Below are 9,391 nucleotides of genomic sequence, written 5' to 3' on the forward strand. Positions count from 1 at the left end.
CTAACTGGTTTGGCTCAGTGGATAGAGCGTCGGCCTGCAGACCGAAGAGTCCCAGGTTGGATTCCGGTCAAGGGCATGTACCTTGGTTGCGGGCACATCCCCAGTAAGGGGTATGCAGGAGGCAGCTGATCGATGTTTCTCTCTCATTAATGTTTCTAACTCTATCTCTCTCCCTTACTCTCTGTAAAAAAATCAATAAAATATATTAAATAAAAAAGAGAATGGGGGAACTTCACTTTTCATTGTACACTCTTATTTTTTGTACATTCTTTTGTATGGTTTGATTTCTTTCCTATTTATTTATTTATTTATTGGTATAGTAAAGGTGGAAATTTATTGAAGAACAAGTACAGACTCCCACGTGGGGAGGAGGAAAGAGTCCCCTTTATTTATTTATTTACTTGCCATTTTTTTATGGTTTGATTTTTTAAAGCACATTTTGGTTATATATATTTTTAAGCTTCAAATATTTATAATCAGTATAAATTCCAACACAATGCACCAACATGATTTTGTGCATTTGGAGGGGAAATATTTCCTGGTTATGTGGATAGTTGTGCAGATGGCTTCTAAAAGACCTTCATTCTAAGCAGCTTTATAGTGAAACATTTCATTTTGAAGTCTGGGCTTCCTTTCTTCAGTTTGTTTTCATCTACATTCACTGAGTACAACTTGCATTGATCATTGGGACCCAGCTTTTTCCAGGGATCTGTCCCAACAGACATCTGGTTTGAACAATGCCAGGCCCAAGACATACAGGGCTGTCCCAGCACCTCCACTCCAGTAAATACAAAGAGGGGCATCAAGTTGGATGCTTGACCCAGGATCTGGCAGAGCATGCTTGTGGCAGAGGACCTGGAAGCAGAGAAAACAAAATAAAAAGTGGGGATACAGAAGAAAGATCGACCATATTTATCAGTAATTTTGTCTCAGTGGATAGAGCGTCGGCCTGTGAACTGAAAGGTCCCAGGTTCGATTCCGGTCAAGGGCACATGGTCGGGTTGTGGGCTCAATCCCCAGTGGAGGACTTGCAGGAGGCAGCCAATCCATGATTCTCTCACATCATGGATGTTTCTATCTCTCTCTCCCTCTTCCTTCCTCCCTGAAATCAATAAAAATATATTTTTAAAAAAGAAAAGAAATTGCATGAGCCCTGGCCAGGTAGCTCAATTGGTTAGAATGTCATCCCAATATGCCTTGGTTTCAGCTTGGATGCTTGGTAAGAATCAATCAATGAATGTGCAAATAAATGGAACAATAACAGAACGATGTTTCTCTTTCCCTTTCTCTCTCCCTCTCTAAAAATTAATAAATTTTAAAATAAAGTGCATGGTGTGATGTAATTCTTACTATTTTTGACTCTAGAAGTAATATTAGATATTCTTACATTGTGACATCAGATTTCCATGACTAGTATGCAATAGGCAGGTGGGAAGTTTATGAACATAAGGTAAAGGTTGATCAAGAAAGCAGGAATTTGCCCTTACTGGTTTGGCTCAGTGGATAGAGCATTGGCCTGCGGTTCGAAGGGTCTCAGGTTTGATTCCAGTCAAGGGCACATGCCTGGGTTGTGGCCTCGGTCCAATGTGCAGGAGGCAACCAATCAATGATTTCCTCTCATCATTGATGTTTCTATCTCTCTCTTCCTCTCCCTTCCTCTCTAAAATAAATAAAAATATACTTAAAAAAAGAAAGCAGGGATTTTAGAAAATTGCTTCATGTTTCTCTTTTATTTTGGCTTTAGTCATCTGGTATTTTAAAAAATGAAAACTGGCACTTTCTGGTCAAGTCTTTTTATAACTCATCAAATTTGTACATTAAATTTCTAACAACAGAGTCTAGGAAGAAAGAGCAGTATTGCCCAACTAGCGGGGCTCAGTGCTTGAGTGTCAACCTAAGGTTAAGGTTGGATTCCTGGTCAGGGCACATGCCCAGGGTTGTGGGCTCGATCCCCAGTGTGGGACGTGCAGGAGACAGCTGATCAATGATTCTCTCTCTTTATTGATGTTTCTATTTCTCTCTTTCTCCCTCTCCCTTCCACTCTGAAACCAATAAAAATATGTTTTAAAAAAGAAGAAGAAAAAATAAAGAAGTAGAGCCCTCGCCAGTTTGACTCAGTGGATAGAGCATTGGCCTGTGGACTGAAGGGTCCCAGGCTCAATTCTGGTCAAGGGCACATGCCTTGGTTGTGGGCTTGATCCCCAGTGGGGGGCAGATGGAACCAAAAAAGACCCCTAATAGCACAGCAATCTTGAGAAAGAATGATGGTGGAAGGATCACAACACTGGATATCAAACTATACTACAAAGTCATTGTAATCAAAACAGCCGGGTACTGGCACAAGAACAGGAATATAAATTAATGGAACAGAACAGAACAGAGACCCCAGAAATTGACCCAAGCCAATTAATATTTGACAAAAGAGGCAAGATCAGACAATGGAGTTAAGGCAGTCTCTTTAATAAATGATGTTGGGGGAAAAATGAAACTAGACCTCCAACTTATCCCATACACAAGGATAAACTCAAAATGGATAAAAGACTTAAATGTAAGTTGCAAAGCCATAAAAAAATCCTAGAAGAAAACATAGGCAGTGGAATCTCAGCCATATCATGTAGCAGAATTTTCGGTGATACCTTTCCTATGGCAAGAGAAACAAAAGAAAAAAACAAACAAATGGGACTCCATCAAACTAAAAAGCTTCTGCACAGCAAAAGAAACCTCAAAAAAAATGAAAATGGTACCCACTGTATGGGAGAACATATTCACCAATGATTCACCTGATAAGGGGTTAATTTACAAAATATATAAAAAACTCATGCAACTCAACACCAAGAAGACAAACAATCCAATTAAAAAATGGGCAAAGGACCTGAATAGACAGTTCTCCGAAGAGGACATACAGATGGCCAAGAGACATATGAAAAAATACTCAATGTCACTAATCATCAGAGAGATGCAAATTAAAACAACAATGAAGCATCACCTTACACCTGCCAGAATGGCTTCCATCAATAAATCAACGAACAAGTACTGGAGAGAACACGAGGAAAAGGGAACCCTAGTACACTGCTGGTTGGGAATGCAGACTGGTGCAGTCACTGTAGTAAACAGTACGGAGTTTCCTTAAAAAATTAAAAATATGCCCAGGTGGTGTAGCTCAGTGGGGCCTGTGTTGGAGGCAACTAGTTGATGTGTCTCTCTCATAAGGATATCTCTTACTCTTGTTCTCCCTCCCTTCCACTCTCTAAAAATCAATGGAAAAAAATATCCTCTAGTGAGGATTAAGAAAACAAAAAAGCTGTGGTACATGTACACAATGGAATTTTACATGGTAATAAAAAAGAAGAATCTCTTACCCTTTGCAACAGCATGAATGGACCTACAGATTATTATTCTTTTTTAACAGTTTTATTTTGATTTCAGAGCGGAAGGGAGAGGGAGAGACAGAAACATCAATGATGAGAATCATTGATCAGCAGCCGCCAGCACGCCCCACACCAGGGATCAAACCAGCAACCCAGGCATATGCCTGGACCAGCAATCGAACCCTGACCTCCTCGTTCACAGGTCTATGCTCAACCACTGAGCCACACTGCTGGCCAGGCTAGAACTGGAGATTATTATGCTAAGCAAAATAAATAAGCCAGTCAGAGAAAGAGAAATATCACATGATTTCACTTCATGTGGAATCTAATGAACAAAATAGGTCCTTGCCAGTTTTGCTCAGTGGTTAGAGTGTCAGCACGCCCATGGACTGAAGGGTCATGGGTTGGATTCTGGGTCAAAGGCATGTACCTTGGTTGTATGCTGGATCCCTGGCCAAGGTCAGGGTGCCTGAAGAGGTAACCAATGCATGTGTCTCTCTCACATAGATGTTTCTCTCTTTCTCCCCCACCTCCCTCCCTTCCATTCTCTCTAAATATCAATGGAAAAATATCCTCAGGTGAGGATTTAAAAAAAAAAAAAAAAAAGGCCCAGACGCATGGAAAGGACTAGCACAGCGGTTCTCAACCTGTGGGTCGCGACCCCTTTGGGGGGTCGAACGACCCTTTCACAGGGGTCACCTAAGACCATCGGAAAACACATATATAATTACATATTGTTTTTGTGATTAATCACTATGCTTTAATTATGTTCAATTTGTAACAATGAAAATACATCCTGCATATCAGATATTTACATTACGATTCCTAACAGTAGCAAAATTACAGTTATGAAGTAGCAACGGAAATAATTTTATGATTGGGGGTCACCACAACATGAGGAACTGTATTAAAGGGTCGCATCTTTAGGAAGGTTGAGAACCACTGGACTAGCAGATCTCAGAGGGGGGAATGGAAGAGATTAACCAAAGAATTTATATGCATATATGCATAGCCCGTGGACAGAGACAATAGTGTGGTGAAGGCTTGGAGTAGGGCGGGGGTCTGGGTGGAGGATGGAAAATGGGGGACGTCTGTAATACTGTCAACAATAAAAAAAAAAAACTTGCCACGTAGATGGAAAAAAATAAATCATAACAAAACCTGTTTTCTTGGAAACAGTTTTTACAACTTTGCACCTAGGGATGACTTGTTCCTTTGTAAAAACAGCTTCCCAATAAAAAAACCAATTAGCCCAAGCAAAAAAAAAAAAAAAAAAAAAAAAGCTTTTACTGCTACAATGATCACAATTAAAAATAAGCATAAACAAACAAACAAATATATAAGCAGAAATCCAACTCAAACCACAAATCCTGATACTCTGAGGCTCTGGGACTAAAGTCAAAAGAAGTGGTTTCCAACAACATTGACAACAAGAATCAAGATGATTTGGGGAGTGGAGAAAAGCAAAACTCAAGGGAAGTGGGGAGGTGATGTACCTTGAAGTGAGGCCATCAGCCACTTTCTCCAGGAAAATCTCTGAGGCAGCATCCCTGGTATATGCTAACTTGTCTCCTCTTGTTGCCTCACTCAGGCTCATCAATCTCTGTAGACATCATCCTCTTCCTTCAGAACTAACTGGGACTTCAGGAGATGAGCGGGGTGTAAGTTCAGTAGCCTAGCTTCAAGCAAATATCCCTAAATGTCAAACTTCTAAGTGTCAGAGCTGGGGTTTGAATGCAGGCACCATGGCTCTTCAGCCTGTTTTGCAGGTGGGTTTCAGGGGACCCTCCCAATCTTGCCTTGGGTCTCTGCAGAGAACTCTGTGAAGTTCGACTCAGAAGACAGGGTGGCTCCTGGAGTGAAGGCCCAGCCGGAGCCTAGGTCTGTCTGGACTGGAGGAAGGCCGGGTAGGGGAACACAGTGTAGGCACCTGGGGAGCAGCCCTCCGATAGTTCTAATTTTAATTTTTGTTCTTCAGTTTCTAATCTGTAAATGGGCAATCCTTCCCCCAGATATGGTATGAATATCAAATAAGACCATTTAGGCATAATACCTACCACTGTGCTCAGCACATAGTAGGTACTATATTTCTCTCACTGCCTTAGTAAGTGCACCCCTAGCCCTCCCCTTTAGGGAGCTTATTCTGTAGAGCAGGCGTGGGAAACATCTTGCCCAAGGGCCATTTAAGGCTTGATAAATCATTTGGTCTGGCCCAGTCAAGGCATTGGGAGTGAGTTAATTAAACGTTTGACCAAATATAGCAGGCTAATTTAAAAATATATATATTTTTATTGCCCTGACTGGTTTGGCTCAGTGGATAGAGCGTCGGCCTGCGGACTGAAAGGTCCCAGGTTCGATTCCAGTCAAGGGCATGTACCTTGGTTGCGGGCACATCCCCAGTGTGGGGTGTGCAAGAGGCAGCTGATCGATGTTTCTCTCTCATCGATGTTTCTAGCTCTCTATCCCTCTCCCTTCCTCTCTGTAAAAATCAATAAAATATATTTTAAAAAATATATATTTTTTTATTGATTTCAGAGAGAAAGGGAGAGGAGAGATAGAAACATCAATGACGAGAGAGAATCATCGATTGGCTGCCTCCTGCACGTCCCCTACTGGGGATTGAGCCTACAGCCTGGGCATGTGCCTTGGACCAGAATTGAACCTGGGACCCTTCAGTCTGCAGGTGACACTCTATCCACTGAGATAACCAGCTAGGTTATTTTTTAAGCTGATAATGTTGTATGGCCATGAATGATGTTATAAATATCCAAATGGTCCTTGGCAGAAAAAAGGTTCCCCACCCCTGCAGAGGAAGAGACAGATCTTAAGTAAATAATCACAGAAAGTCATGTAAAATCGAAACTGGGATAAGTGCTTCTGAGAGGAGGCTTAATGCATGAAGATATAAGTCCATGAAACAGGCATTTGACCTAAACTAGAAGGTTAGAGAAGGCTTCCTTAAGGGAGTGACGCTTGAACTCGGAGGTGAAGGATGACTAGGGCATAACTGAGGAAAGGAGGAAGAAAAAGCATCCCAGGAAAAGGAAACAAAGCCTATGGTGAGGGAGTTGAGTGTCTTCAAGGTTTGATCACAACCTAGAATGCATGACCGCACTCAGCTTCAAGGTTCACAATTCAAAGGCCTTCCAGGGATCAGGCAGGTCACTTCCATTGACAAATGTATAAGACAACAGAGGGAGCTGTAGACCGGAGATCTATAGAGGCTCTTGCCTGCCTAAAATGAAACTTGTCTGCAAATAAAGTGTACTGGTTTACAAGTAGAGAAGAAAGCCACTGTGGCTATTGGGAAGAACTAGGTTTGTGATTGAGACAGAGAAATAGGTCAAGTCTTATAGCCAATGGTAGCTATAAGGAATTTCGTCATTTGCCTAAAAGCAACATGAAGCCAATGTGTTAAGCTGTGGTTGTCATGGTCAGGTATACATTTCAAAAAGATCATTCTGGCCCAGCCGGTGTGGCTCAGTGGTTGAGCGTCAACCTATGAACCAAGAGGTCACAGTTCCATTCCTAGGGGGTCAGAACACATACCTGGGTTGGGGGACTCAATCTCCAGTGAGGGGTGGAGGTTGGGAGGCAGCCAATTGATGATTCTCTCTCATCATTGATGTTTCTATCTCTTCCTCTTATATCCTCTCTGAAATCAATTTATAAAATATATTTTTAAAAAATGATCATTCTGCCCTGGCTGGTCTGGCTCAGTGGATGGAGCTTTGGCCTGCGGACTGAAGGGTCCCAGGTTTGATTCTGGTCAAGGGCACATGCCTGGGTTGTGGGCTCGGTCCCCAGTGGGGGGGTGTGCAGGAGGCAGCCGATTGATGATTTTCACATCCTTGATGTTTCTATCTCTCTCTCTCCCTCTCCCTTCCTCTCTGAAATCAATAAAAATATATTTTTTAAAAATGATCATTCTACTTATGGTTGGATATGGAATAGGGACAAGCAGACTATTGTAAGATGTGGCACTTGGTCTAAAGTAAGGGCCACGGGAATGAAGGAAAATTGACAAATTCGAGACACACTGAAGGTGTTAACATAAGAAACATTCAAGCCTGTGAAGAATTTTTGTGAGTTTATTTGAGCTAAACTGTTGACAAGGGCCGAGAAGCAGAATCTCAACAGACTGAGATAATGCTCCAGAGAATGGTGGTTTTGCACCTTATTCTGTGGTAGGCAGTTAGACAGACATGAGCAGATCAAGGACCTTGGGCCAGGTACACAAGGTCATCAGGGTGGACAGCCCCAGGGGCCAAGTAATGGACAATCAATTGTAGGGTGGAACCTTGCCCCTGGGGTGACTTTTCCTCCCCTACCTAAAGGCTGGTCACGAGGTTTGAATCTCCTGATCTTTCCTCCCTAGAGATAACATCTATGCCCCAATTGCATTTCTGCTCCAGGCCCCATGAGCAACAAAACCAGCCACGGCTGACCTCCGGACCAGCTGCACTGAATAATGACCCCCTGTCCTGGTGCCGGCCAATGAATCAGTGCAGACCATAACCCTGAAAGGACACATCTGGAAGATTGCTGAATTTTCTATTAAGATCTCCCCCTGGGACCTCCCCTGAAATCTCCACCCTTAGGACAGAGGACCCTGACTCTCCCTCCAGGAGCAGGCCCACGCCTTTCCCTCCCCACCCACTTCTCTGCCCCAGGCACCTTACCATTAGCTTCCTCACTCCCAAACTCCAAGGGCCCTTCCTTTACCTCCAAAACTTGTTTCCTAAGCCCATTTCTTCTAGGAATTATTTTTTCTACCTCTGTGATTTTACCAAATAAATGTTCTCTGATAGTTTGGGTCTTGGCTGTGAATTCTTTCCTAGCCAGAACTCAAGCACTGAGGTTGCTGAACCCAGGTTTGGTTTGACCCCACCAATTAGACAACTGGTGCCATTCCCGCCACCTACAACAGTTGTATATATTCCAATCAAAAGAGATGTAGCCCTGGCTGGTTTGGCTCAGTGGGTAGAGCATGGCCTGCAGACTCATTGAACCCTTGACCGGGTTCAATTCCGGTCAAGGATACATGCCCAGGTTGTGGGCTCCGTCCCCAGTAGGGGTGTGCAGGAGGCAACCGATCAATGACTCTCTCTCATCATTGATGTTTCTATCTCTCTCTTCCTTTCCCTACCTCTCTGAAATCAATAAAAATACATTTAAAAAAAAAAGAGAGAGAGAAGATGTAGCCCTAGTGCCAGCCTACAGACTGAAGGGTCCCAGGTTCGATTCAGGTCAAGGGCACATGCCAGGGTTGTGGGTTTGACCCCCCAGTGGGGAGTGTGCAGGAGGCAACGGATCAATGACTCTCATCATTGGTGTTTCTCTCTCTCTCCCTCTCCCTTCCTCTCTGAAGTCAATAAAAATATTTTTTTTTTTTTAAAAAGAGATGTACTAGTAAGTGGGCTACATGAAATTTACTGTTAATAGATTAGAGAGGCATAGAAAGCAAAGTGGGGAAACCTCTGGGATTGTATAAAAACACTTGGAGTGCGGGAAACGAGTTAAGTCGGCTCGCGTGAATTGCGCGTACTCCGCGGGAGCCGTCTTTAACTCGGTTCATATAGATTTGCGGTGGAGTGCGGGAAACGTGTAAACTCGGGCCGATTGTAACTGCGTATTACCAAATATTTGTTTGTTTGCCGTTCACAAAGATACCTACCTGCATATGCGAACCGTTTCATACCCATTGGGGTAATAGGTATCATAAAAATCCCTGATTTTGCGCGGGAAACCTAAATAATTGCCCGCGCCATCTTATATTTTGGCGGGAAATTCACCCGACACCGTAGTGAAAAGTGAGATGATAGACACACACATCTTTTACATAGGTGGGTACAGGATAGTTAAGAGTCAACAACTGACATGATAAAACAGTGAGAGAATTTATGGTCTCTCCTGGGTCCTGGTTATGCCCTGTGGGGTCTGGAAAAAGGGAAGTTACCCTGACATTCCAAAGGAATGTTATCTTAGATGCAAAAGACAATAGGCAGGCTTAGTTAAGGTAA

The 9,391-nt window shown here is 42.9% G+C and overlaps 1 pseudogene; it reads right to left on the reverse strand.

Moving 5' to 3' along the window:
* Nucleotides 1–569: 569 nt before the first annotated feature.
* LOC139022194 (cytochrome c oxidase subunit NDUFA4 pseudogene) lies at nucleotides 570–839 on the reverse strand (annotated as a pseudogene).
* Nucleotides 840–9,391: the final 8,552 nt, after the last annotated feature.

Source organism: Myotis yumanensis, unplaced genomic scaffold (assembly GCF_028538775.1).
Source record: "Myotis yumanensis isolate MYYU_CA2020_CCGP unplaced genomic scaffold, mMyoYum1.0.hap1 SCAF_13, whole genome shotgun sequence".
Taxonomy (NCBI): domain Eukaryota; kingdom Metazoa; phylum Chordata; class Mammalia; order Chiroptera; family Vespertilionidae; genus Myotis; species Myotis yumanensis.